Source organism: Thermobia domestica, chromosome 3 (genome assembly GCF_964235325.1).
Source record: "Thermobia domestica chromosome 3, izTheDome1.hap1.1, whole genome shotgun sequence".
NCBI lineage: Eukaryota > Metazoa > Arthropoda > Insecta > Zygentoma > Lepismatidae > Thermobia > Thermobia domestica.
In genome coordinates this window covers 88,401,149-88,428,288 of record NC_137456.1, presented here as the reverse complement: position 1 = coordinate 88,428,288, position 27,140 = coordinate 88,401,149, and the positions used below count along the sequence as shown (strand labels likewise).

Here is a 27,140-nt window from a genome sequence, read left to right as displayed (position 1 = left end):
AGTTTCACGACTTTCTTCCCAGGAGGGGGGGGGGACGAAGGGATGGTAGTTATGAAGCATTTCTTATAAGTACCTTTTTTCAAATATGTAAAATAGTAACAAGTGGACAACACAATATACACATATCTTCTTATCTTCAGTTTTAATTGCTGATTTCAATTGCAATTAACAATTACAATTAAATGTTTTAATTGCACTCTTTGCAATTGACAATTAACAATTGAAAGTTTCAATTGCCTGGTGACCAATTAACAATTAACAATTGACGAAAATTTAATTGCAAATTTTATGATTGAATTCAATTGCAATTGAAATTAATTGTCAATTACAAATAGAAATCAATTGCAATTGAAATCAATTGCAATTGAAATCAATTGCAATTGATTTTCAGAGCAATTACTTTCAATTGATTGATCAATTGCAATTGATTTCAATTGATTTTGCCCAACACTGCTTTAATTGTGTACGGTACGTTCTCCGTAAAAATGGGAATGTGCCATTAAAAAAACTCGTTAAAGATAAAAAAGAGGACGGAAAAATGTACGATACAACTGAAACATTTGTCAATAAACAAATGAGACATTAATTGTAGTCCTGAATTACATTTCCTTGAACGGGACGGGAAAAAATCAATTATGTCAATAAACTAAACAAGGGAAGAGAAAGCAAAAAAAGAATTCCGTTGTTTGAATACATTAAAAAGGGGAAAAAATAATAAATATAGAACTTACGAGCACTTTAAAAAAGGTGAAAAGGAAACGATGGCACGTGTGCCAGCCGAAGTATTTCACCGCCAATAAACCATCCTGTGCTAATCACCTTTCACAAATAACGCAAATTTTAACATGAGCACACCACTCACTCACCAGTCACAGAAATTTCTGTTTACAAGCTCTTGAACATAGTCTTTCAAGCGAGTCTCTACATTCCTTTGTTCGATTCGTTTAACGACAGGAATTAGCACCTGGTCTTTTTGGCTCTTTTTCTCTCTCTTGCGCTATGGACGACCGATTGGCAAAGAAGTGATAAATGTCCTTGAAATTGACTCAAAATAAAACAAAATAAAAGAAGGGAAACTGAACACAAGCTATTATTGAAAGAATCCGTTTCACACAAACAGACATGCCGAAAGAGACCTTGGTAAAGAAAACAATGTTTGCATATGATTCGTGTCCATGGAAGAATACCACGTAATTAGTTTTGAAAAGACTCACGAATCAAGTTCATGATCAAAGTCAACGCCTAACAAGAATGTGATTCGACATCTTCGGTAACTTTGAAGTCCATGTGTCACTTCTTTTCCTCAATGCAAATGATAATTGAAAATGTAGATAGATCAAAATATCCTTTAAAGATACGCTTTAAAAAGCTACTCTTCGTTCCACTGTGTAAATCATATTTTATGTACCGTATTTCCGTGATTTATCTATACCATCACGATTTTGCGAACAATTCGCTCTTATACTAGAGAGGTAACGTCAAGATAAACGTAATATAGAAACACCAGTGTAAATTTTTAATGTGTGTGTAAAAAAAAAAAAGTAGCTGGATACAATGTTTGCTTATACATAGAAAACATGAGATGATAATCTCAAATATAAAAAGAACAAACTCAAAGCATTGCAATAAGACAGATAAAAAAAATATTTGTGTTCATTAAAAAGACCTATCATGCGAAGTGTTGCACCATTCTAAACTCAATAGTTTTAACACTTGTTCTCTATCATAAAATAATTAGAAACAATGTTTCTCATACATGAATAATTATGTATATGGCAAGGTTTGAAAAAACTGGGTCCTAAATCGCCATACGAGTTTGGCGGCTTGGCGTTTTTGACGTTATTATTCACGATTTTTATCCACCAGTAGTTCTGATTTTCATGTGTTTGGTTGGATGGATTAAAAGCAGACTATAACAAATTCATTGTATGGTTCCATGTTTCTAATTCACCTTGATCCTTATATTGTAACCGACCAGTTATAAACGTTTATTCTTGTTGTACTTTTATTTGAAATTTAATATCGTTTGTCAAAAGATAGTACTACATACAGTTTCATGTTTTAAAAAATCCATTATAAAAGGTCAAAAATTATTATATAATCTCGTCTATGAATTCGCTTTATGTACAAAAGAACTTATATAATGAACTTTCTCATTATGTAGATCTTGCATTAACGAATTTTATCGTTTCAACCAAATTACAATTTGTACACAAACCCAGATTTCTGGGTCAGTCTTTCAAGTGCGTCGCTCTACGTCACAACCCGGGCATCTTGGATAATAAGTTCAGTAAATGTAATAGTATGGATCCTTAAGATAATTTCAAGATATTATAATTTATAGCTGGATTTTACACCGTACATTGTCTCTATGTCACTCTGAAACTAAAATTATATCTTAACTTCAAACTCAAAATATCTATAACAGTTCATCATTATCATCATCATAGGTATTCTGCCTTTATTGGCAGGTCACTTGCCGCAGCTGAGAAGCTTCCATGCTCCACGGTCCTCCGCTAACCTTTTCGTCTTCGCGTATGATCTTTCTGTTTTAATATCATCCATTAATTGTAGTCTCTTTCGCCCCCTCCCTCTCTTTCCCGCCACCATACCCTCTAGGACGTCCCTCATGATACAATCTCTTCTTAGGCAATGTCCCAACCAGTTTCTCTTCCTCTTCCTAATAATATCTAAAAGTGTTCTTTTCTCACCCACCATTTCTAACACTCTCTCATTCGTTTTCCGCTCGACCCAACTAACTCTTTCCATTCTTCTCCACACCCACATTTCGAAGGCTTCCAGTCGATTTTCGTCACCCTTACGCAATGTCCACGTTTCCGCCCCATACAGCACAACACTCCACACGAAGCATTTTATGAGTCTTTTTCTCAACTCTTTGTTCAAGGTCCCACAAAACAGACTTTTCTTTCTTTTAAAGGCTTCTTTCGCCATTCCTATCCTTGCTTTTATTTCACGTTCGCATTTCATGTCATTACTAAGAACACTACCCAGGTATCGAAAACTATTCACTTGTTCTATTTTCTCCCCTCCTACTTTTATATTTGACACAGACCCCTTCGTTCCAATCACCATGGCTTTTGTCTTTCTAACATTTATTTTCATCCCATATTCTTCAAAGCCCCTTCTCATTTTTCTAACATTTTATTGATTTTCTTTTCAGATTCTGCAACAAGGGCCATATCGTCTGCAAATCTTATGCATCTAATCAATTTACCTCCTACCGAAATGCCATCATCATCATGTAGGCTCTTTTTCACTATCTCTTCTAGATAGACATTAAATAGTGTTGGCGAGAGGCAGCATCCTTGTCGAACTCCCCTTCCAATTGCACTCTCTTCCGTCAGTTCTTCCCCTATCCTAACACTTACTTGTTGGTTCATGTATAAGTTTCTTATGAGTCTTCTATCTTTCCATTCCAACCCTATCTTTGTTAGAACTCCCAACAACAATTCCCAATTCACGCGGTAAAAAGCCTTTTCTAGATCAATAAATACAACATACACCTCTTTCCCTTTTTCTATAAATCTTTCACCGATCGCCCTTAATAATCCAATAGCATCTCTTGTGCCCTTGCCTCTTCTGAACCCGAACTGCTCCTCCTCAACATCTTTATTTGTTCTTCCATATAACCTTCTGTTCAGTATTCGGAGCAGAATTTTAACTGCATGAGATATGAGACTAATAGTTCTATAACAGTTCAAAAAGTGACAATTATAGCAGCCATCTCTGTAGAATTCTTCTAAATGAAATACTTGTACTGAGATTGTGCTCTGAAATGACTAAGTTACTAAACAATCACTTCAATTAAAAATAAACAAGTATATACTTAATTAAAATCTGTCAATTGTCATGCATTCACATTACATAAACAGTTCACAGACACTACATAACAACAAACAATCAAAATTCCTTAAACTAATTACACATTGAGGCTTGAATCTTTTATTCATGGCTAAAATTATAAGATTTTAATTCATGTCGTAAAATTCTATATCAAGAGTGTAGTAAAGAGTTGTGTTGTTTAGATTACTAAAAACCTCTCGCAATGAACTCGAAATAAAGTTGCATAGATAAATCAAAAACATAACGACAATATGAATAGCTCATCATTTTTAGAGGATTTTGATCGATCGAGAAAAGTGGACAAATTAGTCTATCAGTGCTCAAAGAACAAACCATGTATATGAACATAAAATACATATTGCTGCTGTTTAGAACTTCGTTTAGGCTTATATTGCCTTCAATTTCTGTTATCTTTAAGGGATAATCTATACAGGTGATATAAGTAATACAGGTAATATAAACACAATGCTCGTGGGTTTTCTCGGGGTTCTCCCACTTTCTTCATTCCACCATTTCACTCATCTCTCATCATCACCGTCTCCTTTAGCCTAACCGGCATAACCATGGGACGTAAAACTTAAAGATTTCATTTCATTTTTTTCAACAATACAACAGGGTTGAGGGTAAATCCTGTCTCATTGTCAACAATAAATAATTGACAATGTTGGAACAAATTATTGTTTGAGGAGCTTATTTTCAAAGTAGAACATTCCCATTGCTAAATTTATTATTATTATTATTATTATTAGTTTACGAAATTGACCTTTTATAGTCTCTCAATCTTTGGGATGAAATGTTTCCACAATTGCTAATTTCACTCTAGAAATGAATGAACGAGGTGTATATATATACTGGCATACTATGTAAATGAAAGTGACTATGTTTGTGACTTCGTACCGCTTAAACCACTCGAACGATCTCGATCAAATTTTCAACATAGATGAAATTCGGGCCTAACATGGTTTCTATCATTTCATTTTGGCTATGCAAATTGGGGTAGGGAGAGGGATATATATATATGATCGAAAATGACCGATATTAGTGTCGAATTCATAGTTTTCGGGGTCCCTGAGATGAACAGTGACACTCCAGATACCGTTTAATTTGAAATTCAATCCTTTATTTCCAAAATGAAACATATCTATTATAAACACAACTAACTTTATATTATGATTTCTATCAAAAACCTTTCCATTTGCACAAATCCTGTTGCGTAATCCAACGATTCAGAAATCCTTAAAGGCCGATTTAGTAAAAAAAAAAAAAAAAAAAAAAAAAAAAAAAAAAAAAAAAACGCTGTTAAGCATTAGATTGTATCTATAGTTTGTCTCCTGAGAATTATGACTCGTATAATCCTTTACGCACTAAGACTTGAAAATATATCCAAAAGTAAAACCTATTTTTAACTGCATATATAATGACAAGTACTCAGGTCTGGTCATTGGAACCGACATTTCTGACGGAAATTAATCCGTTGCTTGACCTTTTTGGAAACATTACAATTTCAACATCCATTAAACTGTCAACGACGGAAGACTAACACGAGATGTTAAATAATGTTTGGGTTTCTCTAAACGCTACCAGGCTTAGAGAACCGAAAAAAAGAACTGAATTTGGTGCCAAAGTAATTCAAAGATTGAACGTAACGTTAGATAAAAATGTTCCATCTTTTGACCTACATACCATGTGTCACCATATCTTAGTTCCTAGTCTAGAAGGTTTGACAGTATTTCACGGAGTTAAGCAATCACTTCCGTTCAAAAATTTTCCTTCGCTCCTACACACTTATTCTGCAAATTAAAAAAAAAAAAAAACTCCAGAAACAAAGGGACAAATTTCAATTTCATATAATGTTATAACTTTACAGAGGTTAAATTTTGTGTAATAATTTGTTCAGTTATTTAGAGCATTAGTATTCAATTAGGATACGTGTACCCACAGGAATACACGATAACTTCTTAAGGGGTACGCAAAATTTAAAATAAGGTGGCGACCCTTAAGGGGAGTCACATTGGTAAATATTGAACTTTTATCTCTTGAAACCAAGGAAACAATACTTACTTCATGTTCTAATTTTTGTATACAATATTCTGTATAATGAATTAAAACATTAGGTAGGTTTTGTTTCCTTAGTTTGAAGAGAGAGAAGTTCAATATTTACCGTTGTGGCTTCCCTCAAGAGCCGTTACTCAAAATAACGTAGTTCTACTCGTATTCGGGAACATAGTTATATTAAATTTGTAGCATGATGCTCTTGTTCATAGTAAAACTGGATTACTTAATAAGTTACCAATCGTATATTTTGTTTTTGAAATAATTACCTACTATAATTGCAAATTTAAAGCGAAGCAATCTACCTTTATTGATTATTCATATAATTTTTAATATAGAAATTGTTTTCGTGAACGAACACGACATGCAAATAGTTGAACCTGACATACTAGTGAAATGTATAATGGCTTTAAAAATTGTTCTCCCTATTTCTAATGTTGAAAATTCTATTTTCCATTATTTACTATGAGAATTCGAGTGCTAAATGCTTCTTCAATGTTAAGCCAATGGGACCCTATTTTTCGGTGGTTATTCGTCAATGGTATGTCTGATTGGGACATGTTACAGCTTGTGACTCTCAGTGCGCGCTCTCGAATCACTATGTCAAGTTTGGTTAAGGCATCTCGGAACAGTATCCGGACAAATGAATGCCTAAGTCGAATAAAAAGAAGCTTCGCTTTAATAATTTGAATTAAGTATAGCTTAAATTTATGGTTATACGCTTGGGTGCAAAAAAAAAAAAAAAAAAAAAAAAAATGTTAGGGATACATGGAAAACAAAGATTGAGTATCACTGATCTAAACAACTCCAGAAGAATACATTAATGCATTTCAAACGTAAAACTTGATTAGTTTTATAAACCCATTATACCATAATGAATACCATATACCTTTCTAAAAACAAATTATGTCCTCAGTATTTGATGTAACTAACTTGTTAACTCTTCATGTACAGCTTATGTTTTGAAATAACGAGTATTAATGTCACGTGTACACCACGAGAAGAAGTTTGGTTTGTATAACGTGACATTTTCTCAGTTAATTTTGAAGCCGAAAACCGTAGTAGATTTTGTATCTTCATTTCTGGTTTTATTTCAGAGTTTAGATAGAAGGTAGAATATTAGGACGCTTAATTGATTGCAGAAAATTGCGTCTCGCTATTCTGTTAGCGTATCTTCTCTACATCAATCAACGTTAAAACCGGAAGCGATTGATTTCTGCCACTTCCGCTTTGACTAGAGAGTTAAGAGAGAATGGAGCTTCAAGTTTCACTAATTCAGGATTCGCCTAATACCCCATCACAATACTGCCTCAGGGTATTTGTTTTTATTAGGGAAAGTTAAACTTAAAAATACTTTTTAATTCGCATACATTGCTACACCCGAATCTCATTAAAAATATTTTTATGGATGGTACTTTCGAAATTATCCCATTGATTTTTGACTTATACACAATGAATATTTATGAAAGTATTTTCTACTTCTGTACTGTTTTCTTCCATCCGAAGAGAGAAACATCGTAGTATCATACAGATCCTCCATAATTCTAGAAATTATCAGTAACAAGCAATTGCAATGACATCCAGAAAAGGTGATACTCGATTTTGAAAAAGTCAGGTGTCAATTGCTTTCAAAAAAATAAATCCCAAATGCAAAAATTCAAGGATGTTACTTTTACTAATCTCAGAGCGTTTGCAGAAAGGTTCAGCGAATAGGGTTAGTTTAAGTACTTTGTGCATCGAGAAAATGAAGATATCAGAAAGCGGATCAAAAGAGCAGCTGTACTACCTCATTTTTCCCGAAGACAGAGTATCCGATATTTTAATTCATACTTTGGAAAATACGCCGGACATACTACAGGTATTAGACTTCCGTGACTACATGATTGAGACATAGTTGGATGAGAATGATTAGAATTATCTTACGTAAGTAGTATATCCTCTCTTTTATTCCATATTAAGTGTAACCAGTTGCGTACACAGAATTTCATCACGGGATTTCAAGTAGTCAATCTCATATCCATTCTGGACAATAGTGATTTTTGTATATGTATCTTAATATAGTAAATTCTTAATTTTCCATAATATCTTAGTCAAGGGGGATTTAGACCTGGAAACGCCCCTCTCCTCGTTACGTATGCTGCTGATTTTAACTATACACCAACTTGGGACTGGGATTAGAATGTGTACAGAAACATGTTTTTAGGTCGATCTGAACCAAAATTCGTTCAATGTACTTGTTTTAAATTTCACAAGTAATCATTTCATTTAATGGTTTCCGAGAATAGTCCCTTTGAACAAATACAAGTCACATATACAATTCATTAACTGAGATTGGTGTATATTTGTTCTGGTTGGCCATTGCAGAAGATCTTGTTAATAGTATTTCATTTGTCTCTTCCTGAAGACTGTTGAATCAACAACAACAGTGGACATGACAAATTTGACTGAAGTGTTGCATTAGAAAAACAGTAAAATTAACAAGAAAGAAAGAAGACTCCACCTGACCATGTACAGATTTATAGATCTCTCAAGCAGAAATCCTCGTAAGTAGAGGATAAAATGGCACTAGTGCAACTTCTGAGGCACATCGCTAAATCAAAGAAAGTAGTGGCGGCTCCGAGAGAAGACGCTTCAGTTAAAATTAACATTTTCTCGCTGCAAGTTAAGGAAAGAAAACTTAACTAATATCCTAACGAAAGTAAGAACTTCCTCAAGACTAGCCACTGAAAGAAAACGAAGTGGAGTCACCCTAACTGACATATTGTGGAACACAAAAAAAGGTTAGGATCACAAAAATGAACATAATGTAGCCGTTCACCCAGTGTCTCATTGGATTTCATTTATGTAATTAGTGATCCTTGGTGATTTGTAAATGAAACGAAATGAAATCTCTACGTCCTACGGTTACGTCTTTTAGGCAAAGGAAGACGGATGATTAATGTGAAAGTGAGTGATTAAGAAAGAGAAACAAGAATATGAAAGGAAACAGGAGAACTTTGAGAAAACCAATGAACGATGATGTCCCCACAAGTTCACATAGCCTGAGATCGAACCAGGGACCCCTTATACCAGAGGTGAGCGCTCTACCACTGAGCCACCATCCCTCCTTGATGTTCACTACAAATTTACATGATTTGCGATCTGACTTTAAATTATTTATTACTACTACCATCATTATGAGCGGGTCTCATATGCTATATGTTTTCAGGTCTCATATATCCTCAACGTCTAAAAAAACGCTAAACTCGAAATCAGCGACCTATCATCGATAATTTGAATGAATATTTCGTTATTCTTTAATTACAAATGTCATGTGCTCATGAACGATTTAAGCTTTCACGACAGCTTTCATAAAATTCATTTTATTAGGAAACTAAACAATTTCTGTTATGAGTTAAATACGTTTGTTTGTTTGTGTTTTACATGTAGGTCCCTTCTTTCTACAATCGTAGTTTTCAATACTTTCATTGTGTTACTAATTCCTCCAGGAGATGTTAAAGGAATGTCTCCTTCGACAGTTTGGTACAGTTGTCACCAAAACTAAATATATCCTCAAAGGGCATTCCGAAGACTTATAAGCTTGGGTGTGTGCTGAATAGATAAGTATAATGTACTGAATAACGAGGTCCAATATCAGAAGTTTATCATATAATAGAGAGATTCCTGTTTTAATCCCCATTTAGCTTTTCTGAAGTATTCTCTGCTGCCTGCTGTTACGTCAATATTCTTGTATCTTTTTCCTTCAGTAATACACAATTTTACATTATAGAATACGTTTCCAACTTTATATATATATATATTTGGTCTAGGAATTAATTCGTGCGGTTTTACAAAAGATGGCGTAACTAGCTTATTGTCCCATAGTTTCGTTGATCCAAACATGCGTTGAAAACTACTGTCATTGAGCATCTTGTTTAGTATATGTCAGTTGCTTGAAGCGGAAACAACAACATTTTTTCTTCAACTGAAAATGGCGCATTTTGTGCCTGATAAAGTGTTTTTGCGGGGAGTTATTCTTCATTGCTTTAACATGAAGAAAAGTGCTACCGCAAGTCATCATATTTTAGTGGAAGTGTTTGGTGACCATGCTCTAGATGAGCGAACGTGTCAGAAGTGGTTTGCACGGTTTAAAAGTGGTGATTTCAGCTTGGAAGACCAAAAGCAATTTGGACAGCCAAAAGAATTTGAAGATGAAGAATTGAGAGCATTGCTTGATCAGGATTCGTGTCAAACGCAGGACGAACTTGCAGAAGCATTTGGAGTTGAGCAAACAACAGTTTCCAAACGTCTCAAAGCCATAGGAATGATTCAAAAGATGTCTTATTGGGTTTCACATGAATTGAAAAGAAAGACGTTGAAAGAAGAAAAACCGTTTGCGAATTGCTGCTTCAAAGACAGAAAAGGAAGGGATTTTTGCATCGAATTGTAACTGGTGATGAGAAGTGGATTCATTACGAGAATCCTAAACGAAAAAAGGCCTGGGTGAAGCAAGGTGAACCAGGTCCTTCACAACCGAAACGAAATATTCATTGTGCAAAGGTTATGCTGTATATATGGTGGGATTTGAAACGTGTGGTGTACTATGAACTTCTGAAACTTGGTGAAACTATTAATGGACACCGCTATCGACAACAATTAATGCGTTTGAAGCAAGCTCTGGCCTGAAAACGACCAGAATGGAATAACAGGCATAATAAACTTATTTATCAAGATGATAACGCTCGACCACATGTCGCAAAACCGGTCAAAACCTATTTGGAAAATGTCGGATGGAAAGTGTTACTCCACCCGCCATATTCACCAGACACTGTTCCGTCTGACTACTACTTGATCGATTGCATGAATAACGATTTGATTGGGCAGCGGTTCACTTCTTCAGAAAATATCGAAAAATGGATATTTGATTAGATTGCGTCAAAAGATGAGGAATTCTTTCGACACTTAATCCGTAAATTGCCTGAAAGATGGGAGAAAGTAGTGGCTAGCGATGGACAATATTTTTGTTAACGTATTCATCTACTTTGTTTTTGAAATAAAGCTTCAATTTTTATTAAAAACCGCACGAATTAATTCCTAGACCAAATATATATATATATATATATATATATATATATATATATATATATATAAACACTTCTTATAACACAAGTGTAGATTGATTGTTACCTTACATGTTAATTCTTAACACAATAATAAAAGATTTATATATTTAGAAAAAGGTCTGGAAACAAAGTACTTTAAGTATACTAATAAAGAGAGATCTTTTCAAAAAAAATAATTCCCTTGCATAACAAAATTCACATTTGGAAAACTTACTGGGTAAAGAGCTCAGAAAAATGTATTCCAAATTTCAAGTCTGTATCAAAGTCTGTTTGACGTCATTATTCTTGTAATTTGTAATTAACTTCTAAGAGATTGTTAATGTTAAAATATTAGTGCATACAAACTTGGGGAAAATTTGAAGAATGACAATTATTATTAATTTACTACAAACTTTTGATTTGTAAAATACACTCTTCCTGCAGAAGACTATTCATTTACTGGCAACATATGAAACTTTTACAAAATGAACATCCTGTGTCTCTTATATTTATATACTACAAGTGAAAATAAAAATTGTTACTCGATATTTTCTTGTATTGAAATTACAATAAAAATACATTAATAACAATAATATACTTCTAGTCCCAAAAATGAATTTTACATCATACAATTGTAACAAAAGAAATATTCGTAACTGTCATTTAATTAAACTTTTGATTCAAATAAATATTTATGTACTATACGAATTTTTTTAATATCATGCTCTTTAAAAAGAAACAATTTTTGTAATCAAAAAATCACGCTGAAACTATCGGGGCACGGCGTTATTTAACGAGTGCCAATCTATGAACAATCTGGCTCACATAAAGACTACAATATCGCACTTGACTCACAGTATCATTAGAGAATCTAGTCAATTGTCCGTTATTGTCTCACGTATATAATTTTCCCCTTGCTTTAATTTCCTGAACACTCTTTCATTAGATGCAACTGACACTTGGGGCTGTAAGAGCAAGGCAACAAATGCTGTTTGCCGGTGTAGTACGCTATTCATATTTTGAACTTTACTCATTATACCTGGTAATGATACTTCACTCACCAACAGATCACTGAGTGTTTCCAACTCAGATAACGCCGCAAAAGTATCAAATTTTAAAGATGTTGAATATAAATAAATTGCTCGTTCAACATGGTTAATACTAATATTTTTTTTCTCTTCATAGGTGTAGTGAAAATTGAGAAAAGAGGTTTCGCTATTTCTATGTACTTCTTCAGATTTTCCTTGGATAAGGTAAAAAACTTATCTTACACTGCAATGAACTTCTTTGAATGCAAACGAAAATTTCTTATTTGATTTTAACTATCGTATGTAGTTTATTTTATGGTCCTTTCTTTAAATATTACAGAAGTAATGTTAAATGGTAATAATAAATTCCGAAAAACATGTGAATTTGCCTAACTGTTTTGCAATGAACTTTCATAAAATATAACATGCATTTGCTGAATTGGCAATAAATTTGACGAATAACACTTCTATACAGCTGTCCTGAAATTATAACTTAAATTATTTTTTGATTAATACTGTCTTGATTTTAATTCAATGTAAAAACGTAGTTCATTTGCATTCCATTTTCCAAAGTTTCAATGTGAAATCCCTCAGAAACTCGTAAGAAATTTTTAATAGTGAGGATGTTCAAGAGAAAAACATTCATTTCCCGAATTGACACTACAGTGACGATTTCGCAGTCTTATTTTTGATTGCTATGCTAGAGATATCTCCTACATGTTTGACAAATGCAAACAAAAGTTTCGTATTCGTGTTCAACTATCAAATACATATATATTATTTTATTGTTCTCTGTTTCAATATTGTAGAAGCAATCTTCAAAGGTCCAAATAAATCCCGACAAACATTTATATTTGCCGAACTGTTTCATAGTGTACATTATGAAATGAAACAGTTCATAAAATATAATATGTATTTGTTGAATCTTTAACATATAAAAATGAAAGTCACTATATTTGTGAGTTAGTACCTCCTGAACCACCGACCGATCTCGATCAAATTTTCAACATAGATGAGGTTCGGACCTGGGATGATTTTTGTCATTATACTTTGACGGTGCAACTAAGGGAGGGAAAATATATAAAAATAAATTTAAAAAGTGGCTACGTTTGTGACTTAATAATTCTTGAACCATACGATCGATCTCAATCAAATTTTCAACATAGATGAGGCTCGGGCTTGGGATGGTTTTTGTCACTTCACTTTGACTGCGCAACTTAGAGGAGGAGGAAGAGGGAGATATTTAAAAATGATCGAAAATGACCTATATTAGTGTCGATCCATAGTTTTTGGGATCACTGAGATGAACAGTGACACTTCCAATGCCGTTTAAATCCACATTCAGCCCCGCAACTTGGGGGAGGAAAAACTATATACAAATGATCAAAAATGATCATATTAGTGTCGAATCCATAGTCTTCGGGATCACTGAGACGAACATTGACACTTCCGATGCCGTTTAAATCCAAATTCAATCCTTTATGTTCAAAATGAAACGTATTCTCCCCGTGCGAAGAACGGGTATTCTGCTAGTTGCGAATAAATTTGACGAATAACACTTCTATTTGAATGTACCGAAACGATATTTTTGGTTCATATCAACTTATTTTGATTAGATGTAGAAACGTAGAGTTTGTATTCCATTTTCCAAAGTTTCAACGTGAAATCCCTCAGAAACCGAATGAATTTTGAGTAGGGGTATCTTACACCCGTTTCCCAGAACAAGCCCTTTAGGTTCGCTTTTGAGCTTTTCTTTGCTTGATTTTTTATGAATAACTTTGAAATGAATACATCACTGTTTTCTTGGGCTTGCAGAAGTATAATTCTGTGTATGTTATAAAAACTTGTGCAAAAACAATGTACTTCTGCGGTAATTGATATTTTGTTCGTTTGTTAAAGTTTACATCGCAGTACCAAGGCTGTACGAGACTTAGACATATATTTTAAGGTGGAATTGGAGTAATGTGTTTAATACTCTTCCAACGGGAATTGAATCCGGCCGTGATAACAATTAAATAAACGAAGAAGTAGCTATTGCTAAAATAACATGTATGGTGTTGTGTACTTTAGCTGGTAACTCTACAAAGGAACTTAAACAATTTCTTAGATATACTGTGAAAAACTGTTATTGGATATTCCAATTGTGGGGAGAAAATCATTTTTTATCAGTAGCGGATCTAGAAGGTAAAAATTGGGGAGGGGAAGCCAGAACCCAGACTATGATAGGTATATCATGAGTTTACTATAAGCTTTAAAACTATATATAAATAATAGCTTAAATTGTTCTTGCCACTCAAAAAACTCGGGGCCTAGGTCCCCCGGCCCCGGTGTAGATCCGCCATTGTCCATTGATTTTAACAAATCTATAATATAAACGGAAAAGTTAAATCCTGAAAAAAAAAAAAACACGGACATAATGTTGTTCCCCATAAATGCACGTGACCTAGAATAAAACCCTTGGCACTTAAGTAATCTCTCTATCCTTGTGCCCTCACAGTAAAAAGGGTGTTTAAAAGGATGTCAAAGGGATGCTTAGCTTTAACGCAATAATTTCATGGTTATTTTTAAATGATAAAGTTTAACCTGTAATAACCGGAACAATGTAAATGGAAGCATTAAAAGAAGGTACCATATGATCTCGTTAACGACATGCCTTTTTTTTTTTCTTTCTTGCATAAATGTTTATCAACAGGCAAGAAAGTCGCACGCAATATGTAACGTTTATAAGAAAATATTATACTTACAGGTAGGCAGTTAGATGTTACTAGGATTGTTTGTTTGTTTAATTGTTCGTTTTCACTTGTTAAAGCGCAAGATACACAAAGCACATGACAACACAAACGGCACGAAAATTTAAGAACGTATTAAGTTGTTTCACGAAAAAAATAAGATTATTCGGAAACACTAACTTATTCGCCCACAGAACGGTTTGTTCTTGTGAGTTTAAGAAAATGCTCTACTACACTACGTTCATGTCTTTACTGTGTGCGTTTTTTTTGTGTTTTAAAAGTCGCACTTGGAACACGTTACGCGGTTCTCTTCCCCGCCACAAGATGATTTTTGTACCCTCTCCGCTTTTAACCCCTCTTTTTCTTCAGCTGGCGAATTTTCCGAGTTCGAGGACCCTGCTTTCTCAAAGGCGCAAACTAGGAGCAGCAAGCTACAAATAGCACAAGCCCAAACTTGCCGCGTCTTTCGCCACAGGAACAGATTCTTTTGGAGGATGAAGGATCTAGGCCAACTCCTCTCTTATATATGTTTTCTTTAGCGTGGTTACTAGCTAGCTCGAAATTTCTTTCTTAACTTGATAGTTTACTTGCGGTTTCTATAATGACGATGTGTCCATTTCTCGCGTCGCGGCGCCGTCAGTGCATGTCGCGCACCGTGAACCAACGAACTGTTATCTTCCTTTTGCGCTCTCTCACGACCTTGCCATGAACTGTACGTACTTCGAGGAAACTCGGTCTCTTTCCAGGAGTAACAGGGTTGCCACGCTCTTATCTGATAGAGTTACTTTTCATATCAACTTCTCAATCGCACCCATGAATGAATAACTTAAATACATAAATACGGAACATATTCTTAATTTATCACATATTAAAGATAATTACGTTGTTGGAAGCTGTTAATGTAAGTTATACCTGATAAACATTCAGTGGGGGGTCAAGTGTAACTGAATACTTCCGGTATCAGGTTGTCCATAAGAGGATGGGGCAACCTCGACTAATCCTAAAGTTCTGAGCCTAATGATGATTCATGAAAAAAAAAGTTTTATATGTATCCATTCAATTGTGATAAATTCATGTTTGTAATTCCCGAGAGCACAATAACAAAATGATCATAACTTTTTTAACTTAAATAAAATTAAATTTTAAAACTATAGATTATTTATATACGTGACTATATAAACTTTCCCTGGTGACAAAAATAAAGTTTAGTTAATCGATAATACTGGGTTTTAGCGACTTTTTGAATTATTATTTGATTATTTCCATAAAAACGGATTTGGAAATAGTTTGAAGGATCACTGAACAAGCGTAACTTACAGAAAACCTACCTTGGGGCCCATGAAATCTATGGGCGGCCCTGCTGGCATTGTTTGTTTCCGGTGGGTTTAAGAGAAATCTGCTACATACGGAATTTACTATAGTTACCGTGAAAAATCTGAAACGAACTATCGAGTAAAGAGGATTACGTGAAAAATCTGAAACGAACTATCGAGTAAAGAGGATTACGTGAAAAAATCTGAAACGAACTATCGAGTAAAGAAGATCACGTGAAAACTCTGAAACGAACTATCGAGTAAAGAGGATTACGTGAAAAATCTGAAACGAACTATCGAGTAAAGAGGATCACGTGAAAAATCTGAAACGAACTATCGAGTAAAGAGGATTACGTGAAAAATCTGAAACGAACTATCGAGTAAAGAGGATTACGTGAAAAATCTGAAACGAACTATCGAGTAAAGAGGATTACGTGAAAAATCTGAAACGAACTATCGAGTAAAGAGGATTACGTGAAAAATCTGAAACGAACTATCGAGTAAAGAGGATTACGTGAAAAATCTGAAACGAACTATCGAGTAAAGAGGATCATATGAAAAATCTGAAACGAACTATTGAGTAAAGAGGATCACGTGAAATTTACATTTATGAATTAAGTATCTATGTTGGTAGTTGAAACGGGGTTGAGGGGTTGAAACGGTCAGTATTTCATGTATGAGTATATGGATAAACACAGTTAAAGTCACAGTTACCCATGAATATACTTGTATTAAGGGATCGATTCCATTAATGAACTCGGCCGAGATAATCACTCTACTGCCCATTGAAAAAAAAAAAAGAATTCAAGAATTGGCTCTCATTCAAGGGTTACTGTATTGAGCAACGGACGGGCGTAGTAACGTTACAATCGTGCAACATTAAATAGATCAAAGATAATGAAGGTAAAGTAACGTTGCTTTATTAAGGCTTCCTGCTACTCTTACTCCCAGTTTTTCTTTTTAATATAGTGAATTACTTAAAGTCAATAATAAATATCAACAAGTAGCAATGTCATGCACCGCGCAAAGAGTTTCTTTTGCTTTTGGTAAACCAAACTCCATAACAAGTAAGATTTTACCAAGCCCAGGCTCAAATATAACATTTTACCTCAGATTAAGTGAAATTTACTTTTAAGATAATTGAATATTTGTCTTTAGATTTGTGAAGTAGAAAGTAATATAGTTCCGTTTTAGCTTTGCATTCCACGGACAGATTAATATTTTGTATCCTGAGAGTTATAGTAACCCGCTAATCTAAACAGCACTGCGGGTTATCTAACATTAAAGGATACTGTCTATACTTGTATATGAATATGTGTAGAACCTATTTTTGATTGTCCATATCTTGGGATCAACTAAATAGATCACGTCCATCAACTAACTTAATTCCTAACTTTTAATCACGTACATCCTGGCCAAAATTGAAGGTGATCCACCAAACAAGTAGTTCTTGATATATTTTTGGTAAAACAGTCATTTAAAATTTAGATATTGAGGCAGATTCTATCTGGAAAATAATACAGTATTAAAAGAACGAATACTTGTTTACAGACCTTTCTTTATAGGCCAATACTTTTAGTAGGTATTTTATGACGTAATCAGATTTATACTCTACAAAAGATCTTGGAAGCAATTATTAATTTATGTAATGCCATTTTTATACATATTAACTGCCTCGCTTTCTAAAAAGTTATTAATTACCATTTAAAAAAGTTGAAGGATGCCTAACGAAGAAACTTAAAATATATATGTAACATACGTACACTTGCCAGGTTGCCATACACATAGAAGCCATTTTGTTTGGAGCCGAATATTTTATTCGAAATCTTGTATTTTCATTGCGATTCATCTGGTTGAATGCAGAAATTGCTGTATACCACATAAAGTCAATCGTCCTAACTCCTCGGCAAAACAATAGCATATTCTCTAGGTAATAGAAAGTGTTTTTTTTTTTATGTATTAATACAGTATAAGAAAATCATATGAAATATTTAGTTTAGAAACCATTGACTATGTATTTCTTGTTGAAATGAGCCGAACGATAAATACAAGTGGATAATGATCAAAATAGTGATTTCCAAGCATTTCTTAACTGACAACATAATTTACTGAATGCTTACGGCATCGTGACACATTGATTCATTTTTTAAAATCATTATTTAAAATATAAATTAACCCTTGCCACTGATTGAGTGGCTAGCACGGGTACTTGTGGTGCACGGAGTCCCGCATTTGATTTCCTCGAAAAATTTTGAACGGATTACGGTAGTTCTCATTCTGTCTTAAATTGTAGGCCTAGGTCCACATCTTATAGAATTGGTGCTGAGGAGGAACACTGAACTTCAATAAACGAACGAACAAACAAAATATAAATTATAAGATTCTATATAGTATTGATTATAAGTTTCGACGTAAAATTGAGCATTATTGCCCTCGTCGTAGGCGTTGAATGATACAGTGTATCTCAAAATCGATTTTAACTTATTAAAGGTTTTATGATTTTTTTTAAAAAAAAGTATTTAATACACAATAGACTTATGGCCCTTTGTACGCCATAGAAAATATTTTCTAATTCTAAAATTTTCACAACACACCCCTGTGAAAGTAATTCATCCACCTACCTTCGAGGAATAATTTCTCTCATAATGTTTTAGAATTCTCCTAAAAATTTTGAAGGTGATGAATATGACTGAATAAAAATCCTGTTGGGGCTGCACAACAGATCAGTTGAATACTGTATTAGACAATTGGAGGATGTAAAAATGGAAGGAAACGAAAGATTTCAGAGGAAAAAGTCACTGACATAATTTCAGTGGGTAGAATGAGGGGGGCTATACATAAAAGGGGTGGTCACTGATATCATCTCCCATCCTATTTGATGTACTTTAAATGCTTGCAGATAGGCTACATTCAATTCTTTGTATTTACATACTTATAGCCTTATGTAATAAAAGCTAATTAACTTATTTACCGATATGGCCATTGTTCTGCACAGGGGCTTCGAAAAGGGGAGATAAACCTTTTTAAATCTCATTAATGAACAAAAGGAAATAAGTTGTGGTAAAAGAAGAACCAAATAGATTGAACGTTTTCTCGGAAAAATAATGAATTAAAAGATATGCATCTTCACACTCATCTTTTCTTCTTCTTTTTCACCGGCTATACAATTTTCTGCATTATTTTGCATAATCCGGAAAGCAATCAAATACAGTTCTGTTTTCAAATTGGTACTGTAAAACGTAGTAACAGCATGTAATCAATTAAGATAAGAGAAAAATATTTACTCGAAACTAATAAGAAATAATTAATATGCATGCCCTGTATGGTTGTACCCAACAACTCCATCGTCCGTAAGCTTAGAAATTGATTCTAATTCTTCTTCAACCAACTACAACTTGTATTATGATTGAAAGATACTGGGACTAGTATTTCGTTGTTCCATTAGGCAGAATACGGAGTTAGAATCTCTAATAGAGGCAAAAAGACTATTTCTTTTTCCTTTCACTTTTTCATCTACACCAAGCTAGACGTCTTGACGAGAAGTCCGTTCAACTGAGCAAGGCCGTGGAATATCAGCTCGGGCTCCGATCTTATAAATTCCCTAGGCCTTCATCGAAGCTCCACGCAGCACACTTCATAACTTTGATGTGTCAATATCAGAATTGGAATCAAGTCTGCAATTCATTAGAATTATAGAGCTACGTAGGATCCTTGCATAATTGTATTTTAATAGTAGTCAACTTACGAATTTCGTAGTCCGGCCTTCAACCTAATAGTTCATAACATCCCTGCTGCTCCTCTGCTTCCAACACAGTTTTTGAGACCCTTCTGAATTTTAAAATCTATTATAGATTAATAGTATGTCGTTAGTCTCATTAGATTAAGTTCAGAATTTGACTTCCTCAAGACTGCCTTCCTACGTAAAAAGCGGGCCTTCAACTCTTCTTCTATTAATAGATAAACAGATCTACTTCAATAAACTTATGCTAGAGTATCTTATCACCCTCTTTTAACGGGTCTACAACCAAATGATAAATTGTCAGTGCATTGATTCCCCAACTTATGCTTTCTGACATTTAAGACCAAACACTACTACCTCTTAATTCTAGTTGCATCATCACCCTTGCAATTCTAGTGATAGTAAAATGAGCAGTGGGGAAACGTTAACTAGTCAACTTCCAGAGCTGACCCTATATTGCAATTAGTAACCTTGTCAAGTGGTAGCCAACCAACTCATTTATTTGCCAAACGTATATCTAACAAAACGTTTTGTCCAACTCTGATTTTCAAACTTTCAACTGCACTGAGCCAACGCATTTTATGATTAGGGAAGCTGCAAATGGGAATACGGAATTAAAATCGATGAATCAGCGTTGGCAAATTATTAGTTGGCCACACTGAGAAAATAATGTATGTGGCGTACGTAAAAACATAGGTTGCATGTATAAATCCCGTACTTTTTGGACTTAACGTACAGTAAACGTATAACTGAAAAAGTATACTTTATACGTACTTTCTGTATGTGTTCCGAACAAACGTACTTTTCGCACGAACGAAAGAACTGTATATAGGCGATCGGAGTCTTACATACAGATGGACGTATGTAACATATAGCTGACGTATGTAGCAAACGTATACGTATGCAATATATGGAAGACTGTTAGATGTCACCCATCCTGCAACTACATGATATAACACCTAAGAGCAGTGCGTACGTAGCATATGGATAACGTATGCTCCGTACTGATTTATGTAGTAAACATAAGGATTATGTATACTTGTACAATATATGGCTGTCCGGATAACAGATTTTCTTCAGTACAATTTACTCTTTAATCTACGTTGGTTCAGTGTATTTTTTTAAATTCTATTTTTTTTTTCTAATTACCAATTTGCAGTCATTTTGTTCACCATTTTGCCGGAAATACAAGTCATATTGTTCACCGATATCGAAAATGCTTCAAATAGGTTCCTGTCACATCAGTGGATGTGGAATTATAACTTTCAAACCTCAAACTCATCTTAACAGATAGACGACAGCAGTTGTGTATAAACAACCTGAAGAAAATGCTTGTGATATCGTGCAATCAAAAAAGAACTATGTGTTGTCTGGCGTGACTACTCCATCAAGTACCAAGGTAGGGTTTACTTAATACGAACGTTTTTATTTATTTTTTTTTACATAGCTTTTGATCACGATACTCAATAGTATATTATCTATGCAGTTTTATGTTTATGATATCTATGTTACTATGATTTATAATTTTCTTCCCTTTTTATCGTACTGATATGTTTTGGTTATTGTTACTTTCAAAGTTATATTTAATAATTACTGCTATTTCCAATCTTTAATGTAGATTAACGCTTTTGGTAACCTAATGTACTATAGATTAACGTTTTTGGTAATCTAATTATATAAGTCTACAATTATATTAATTTTTGCAACACAAACTCTCATTTTTTACTTTCGAGCGACAAAAGGAGAGAAGAAAGTACAGTGATCGTGAAAAATACGAATTCGAGATTTCAACGGATTTACACGTTTGATAGTTCATAGATACCGAAAAAGTGATTTTTCGACAATCGGTCCGTCTGTTTCTCCGTTCACCCTGAGATATACTAGACTAGAGATTATACCGTTCAACATATCTTGAACTTTAAACTTAAGGAGGGGTTTTATGTGATCATATATGTCCTTTTTTAAAAAAAAAATCCTCCTACTCCTAAAAATAATGATAGTTTACTGAAACGTGAAAATAAAAAAAATACGATTTTCTCGAAAACAGCTCTAACGATATTGTTGATATTTCATAAACAAATATTTAATTAATAACCTGATGGCATAACTCATTTGTCCTGCAAAAATCTACGAGGAGTAATTTATTCTTGGGGGTGATTTTTTCCGATGATTTTCTCGTAAACGACTCAGGCGATTTTGGTAATATTTCATACATAAATATTTTATTAATAACCTGATAATGTAGTATAAGTCATCTATCCTGAAAAAGTCTACGGCGGATAGTCCCTTCTTGGGGAGTGTTTTTCAGACGATTTTCTCAAAAGGATTCAGGCAATTTTGTTCATATTTCAGATATAAATATTTCATTAATTACTTTATAATGTTGTGTAACTTATTCTTACGAAAAAGTTCACAACGGGTAGTTTAGTTTTCGGGGTGTTCCTATTTCAGACTATTTAGTCAAAAACAACATAGACGATTTTGTTCATATTTCATAAATAAATATTTCATTATTATTACTATATTGTTGCACAAGCCACTTCCATGAGAATATCCAGAAGGAGTAGTCTACCCTTCAGGTGTTTTTTAAAAATAATTGTGCAGAATATCACTTCTGTTATTATTTTGTAAACAAATTTTTCGTTAATAATCCTAACATATGTCATAAGTAATTTCTTATGGGAAAATCTGAAAGGTGTAGTTAACTTTTGGGGATGAGTTTTCTTTGAGTGAAGCTTTCCGAAAACATTGTTCGTATTCACGAAAAGAAAAAAAGTTTCATTAATTACTGCAGGGCACATTGACTTAGTTGAAGGAATTTGGAGCTAGAAAGTTTAGTGCGGTTTTTCGTACCTTTTATTAAAATTTATTTTGTCTTTTATCTGCGAGTTGTAGTGATTGGTTTTGGGACTACAGACGGTCTTTATTAATCACATTTTCGCATTTAGATCGCAACCTAACTGAATCTAAATGTGTTCTGTGTACTATGGAGAATGTTTAGAGGTTATCATTATACACGAAGTAACATAACATATAACACAATTTGAGTGCGCCTGCTTCCATTATGCGGCATTTACAAGCAGTTCCCATAAACTTCATTAGACCACTCACAAGAAATAATTTCCAACTACAAAACGGATTGAGAAAATGTTAGAAGTGCATTAAAAGTAGGTCTGTTTAAGGTGTGACTTTGTGGAAGGTTGTGGCTGCCAACTGCCGGAAATAATAAAGTTATGTTGGGATGATGATTTGAAGATTGTGAATTCTTACAATGACAACATTTAGAGACAAATTTCAATAGCTTCCCATGCATGTAACAATTAATGATAAACTTCAATAAGATAGAACATAAGGGTATCCACAAGTACTATTATCATTCTCATAAATTATGCAGTGTTGCCAACTAATGTAAACTAAAGTGATTTTAATTGACACTAGGTCAGGTTGTATTACATATCAATAATGCCTGCACAGTAGGATGGGTCGAAAAAAAACGAATTTCAGAATATAGAGTTCCGATAATGTGGGAAAACGGCATATTCGCATGCTAATAAACGAAAAAATATTGAAAAATCCTATAATTTATCTTCAGTTCTCGCAAAGGGCCTAAAGTTTAAAAAATGACTGAATGTTAAATAGTTGTTTCACCATTATCAGTTATAGACACCGTCCTGAAATCGGATTTCCAATCTAATTTTAGGCACCAAAAATTGTAATTTTGATCGATTATAGCCATCTCAGTTCTTTTGTTCTCACACTTTTCTGGTGGACTCTGTCACAAGTTAACGTACCTTTCTATTGTTTGAGTATGAGAGGGTAAGTTTATAAATTCAAACTAATAGTCTTATTTTGCATAAATGGTTTTCGTTTTGCATAAATAATTTTCGTTTTCATGATTTTCATCATTGGAGAGGATCACAGTTTATATTTTGTTCAATCAATCAGTTCAATGTAGTCATTGGTCTCAACATATAATAAGGAAAGCATAGAAGTTCTAACAGATTTCCCTTTCATCTGTTGATTCCTACTTTCAGTATTTTTCTGTAAAACAAGTTTTGTGTATGTTGCTTCTCAGCCGCTATCACCGCCAAGAACATATTCTCAGGATGACAGAAAAATGCTTTCTCTTACTGAACTGATGGGTCCAGTCATTCTCGACGATTGACATGTGTACATGACTCCAAAAGAACATTTCCACCTGCAATTCTCCCATTCCTGCAATAATAGGCAAACCAAAAACAGGGCTGTTGGGGTTGTTGAGAATTAGAAAAGCGTTGGACAGAACCTCAATTTTGTTACAAATATATCAGTATGGCAAACTGCAAATAAGAGAAAAAATACATTGTTAAGAATTACGATTTTATTATCATAAGGAAAGCAGTTTCTGTCCTTTTTCAAAAAAAATCTCGTAAAAAAGAAAAAGGTTACATAATATAAAGGTTTAATACAAAAGCCTAACAGCACAACAACAAACATCCAGTAGAAACGGAAAGAGGGACAAACACAGACTAAGGGACACCATTGGCGTAGCAGACTTGCGAGCCTCCCATGCAAGATAAAAAGATGGGACCAGAGTTGTAAACCCAATTGTTATAATAATAATAGAGGAAAGTCACCAAAGTCGGACCCCCTTTGCTTTTTGGACCGTATCTCTAAATATTATGATTTTTTTGTTTGCATTTCATTGGAATAATATCTTTGGTATATTGTCAAATATTAGACATTAGTCAATTCAGCATAAATCTCATAAGATTTTGCGAATGAATTATTTAAGGAAAAGTGACGAAAATGGCGTTTAGGAAAAAGGTCTCCAAAGTCGGGCCTCTGTAATAACTTACATGAAAGCCACAAATAAAGTATCATAATAGCACAAAACTTTATTTTACAAGCACGATACACATTCCTGAACAATTAAAAAAATGCACAATACACTGTCATATGAAAAAAAACCTCATTAGTTGTCCGTCCCCTTTACGACAGAAGTCACAAATCTACAGTCATATCCCTTGCACGCGCCGTGCCAACATACCATACATTGCACACCGTATTCTCAATTCATTCCTACAATCCATAGAGAACTTCCCCCACAAAACAAGCTGTAAAAGGATGATTCAAGATATTTTTATTGCCAGATTCAGTGCCATCCTTTTCACGTCTCCACTTGTCAACTCCAAGATATTATCCTCCATGAGGAGACAATAAACCACGAATTTTCCCTGCAATAGTGAACTAAGTACTGTGGACCTTCCCATTGTAGTGCAAGTTGCTTCCTTTAGACTGCCATACTTCTTATTTGCAAGTCCAATCAGCGTGTGTTTTCGGCACCTTGAATTCTTTACTTGACCTTTTGTATCCAATTGTCTTCTTCCTAATTACTTCAATTGCTCTTTCAACGTTCTGGACTTCCCGATTTCTTTCACTAGCACTGCAATTCGTTTGAGACATTTGAAACAATATGTACGATGGCTTTAGTAACAGAATGCAATTCTTCGTTTAAAATTGGAGGGATGTAATATACAAGAAATCAGGTTGTTGTTTGTATTTCACTCGATGTTTAACCAGTTTCAAGTCTATGTACTCCCGAAGAAACAGCACAATTACAAAGAATAGTACTTCCTAAAGGTTAAACTGTACAAAGTTTGTCCTCTTACCTTCTAAAACTTTCCTAAATATCAGATTTTTGCACGGACTGTCAAAACTTCTTTCTACACCAAACCAAAGAATATCTCAACTTTGCGGGTGTTAGCTGCAGTTTGGTGCTCTATCTTTCACAATGCAACGAATACATCAGTGTCTTTTCGTTCCTATCCGTTCCAACACGCAGGGCCCCATACCTTGCGAAATAATAATAATAATAATAATAATAATAATAATAATAATAATAATAATAATAATAATAATAATAATAATAATAATAATAATTTGTAAATTTATTTTGTTTATTGTAAAACAAGGAAGCGATATTCAAACTGTTGAGGAAAATGAAAACAGATAGCGTAGGCATCACACCACAATTATAGGAAGTTTTCATATATGGAAATAAGGACACCTTAGCGAAGCTCTACGCTACAACCAGGAAACATCTGAATCCCGGAAAGGGGTTGTGCTGGTTGAGTACGGAGAGTGGACTGGGGAGTGAGAATTAAGATCGCATAGTGAAAAGACATCGATTGGAGATTATCAAAGCAGAACTACCTGTGAGTATTACATCTATTTATGATGTTAGATAGTCATAATGGTTAAGATTCTGTGCCATTACGATTTAGTAGATTTTTATAGTTAAAACCATTTCGAGTCCTGATAGCTTGTGGTGGGATGTTAAAAATATCCAAAAGAAATTGATTATTTCATTTCTTATCCTAAGAAGATTAGTTAAATTCATCCTTGAGTTGTTTAAATGCACGGTGTTACAAATTTCAAATGAGCTACGCTCTGCCCGCAAGTATAAAAAGTTTCTAAGATACTAATTCGTTCCAGTTAGAAATTTGTAGCACACATTAATAATAATAATAATAATAATAATAATAATAATAATAATAATAATAATAATAATAATAATAATAATAATAATAATAATAATAATAAACGGGTCATCAGTCCGGTTATGTGGGTTAGCTTATTAGGACCAGCACTGGGTCGAGGATTCGAACCCTAATGTGACGGTGATTCGATTGAGACTCGGTAACCTACAGGAAAAAAAAGAGATTTTACTTATTTCTTTACATAAAGTGTGTACTTATGTGTGTGATATATATATATATATATATATATATATATATATATATATAGAGAGAGAGAGAGAGAGAGAGAGAGAGAGAGAGAAGAGAAAGATGCAAGACATGAGTAGGAACCTTCAAGAAAGGCGGATAGAGAGAGAGAAAGAGAGACGAATATTAATATGAAAACTACTTATCATTACTCTGTATGATGAAGAACGCACACACTGTTTACTCGGTTTCTCGCCAGTGATGCCTTGTAACTTCTCCAACCGCGGATGAATCTCTGTTCGTAGCGAATATTTTATGGGAAAAATGACACTATCTGATGGGGATTCGAACGGAGATTTTCCGTTTGGAATTCTAGCACGATGCCAATACTGCCGTCCTAAGCGAAAAGACCTTAACTCCACATTTTTAGAAAATCGAGATATTGGTATGGGAATGTTCAAAGTACAATTCTGCATCTATCTAAAGTGAAATTGACGTGGTTTGACCAATAGGTAGAGGTGATGACGTCATGAGTGTTTACCTTATATTCAAAACTGTAACTGAAAGTAAGTAAAGAGACCTTAAGTGGCAATTCATAAGCAAAAATATTATCTGTATTACCACACA

At 34.0% G+C, this 27,140-nt stretch overlaps 1 protein-coding gene across 1 annotated transcript in view; it reads right to left on the bottom strand.

Moving 5' to 3' along the window:
* Positions 1-15,440, bottom strand: part of Eip63F-1 (Ecdysone-induced protein 63F 1) — a 373,190-nt gene extending 357,750 nt beyond the window's left edge. Inside the window, exon 1 of the mRNA XM_081751261.1 lies at positions 14,770-15,440. The gene's annotated coding sequence lies outside the window, so the exon portion shown is untranslated. The remainder of the gene's footprint in view (positions 1-14,769) is intronic.
* Positions 15,441-27,140: the final 11,700 nt, after the last annotated feature.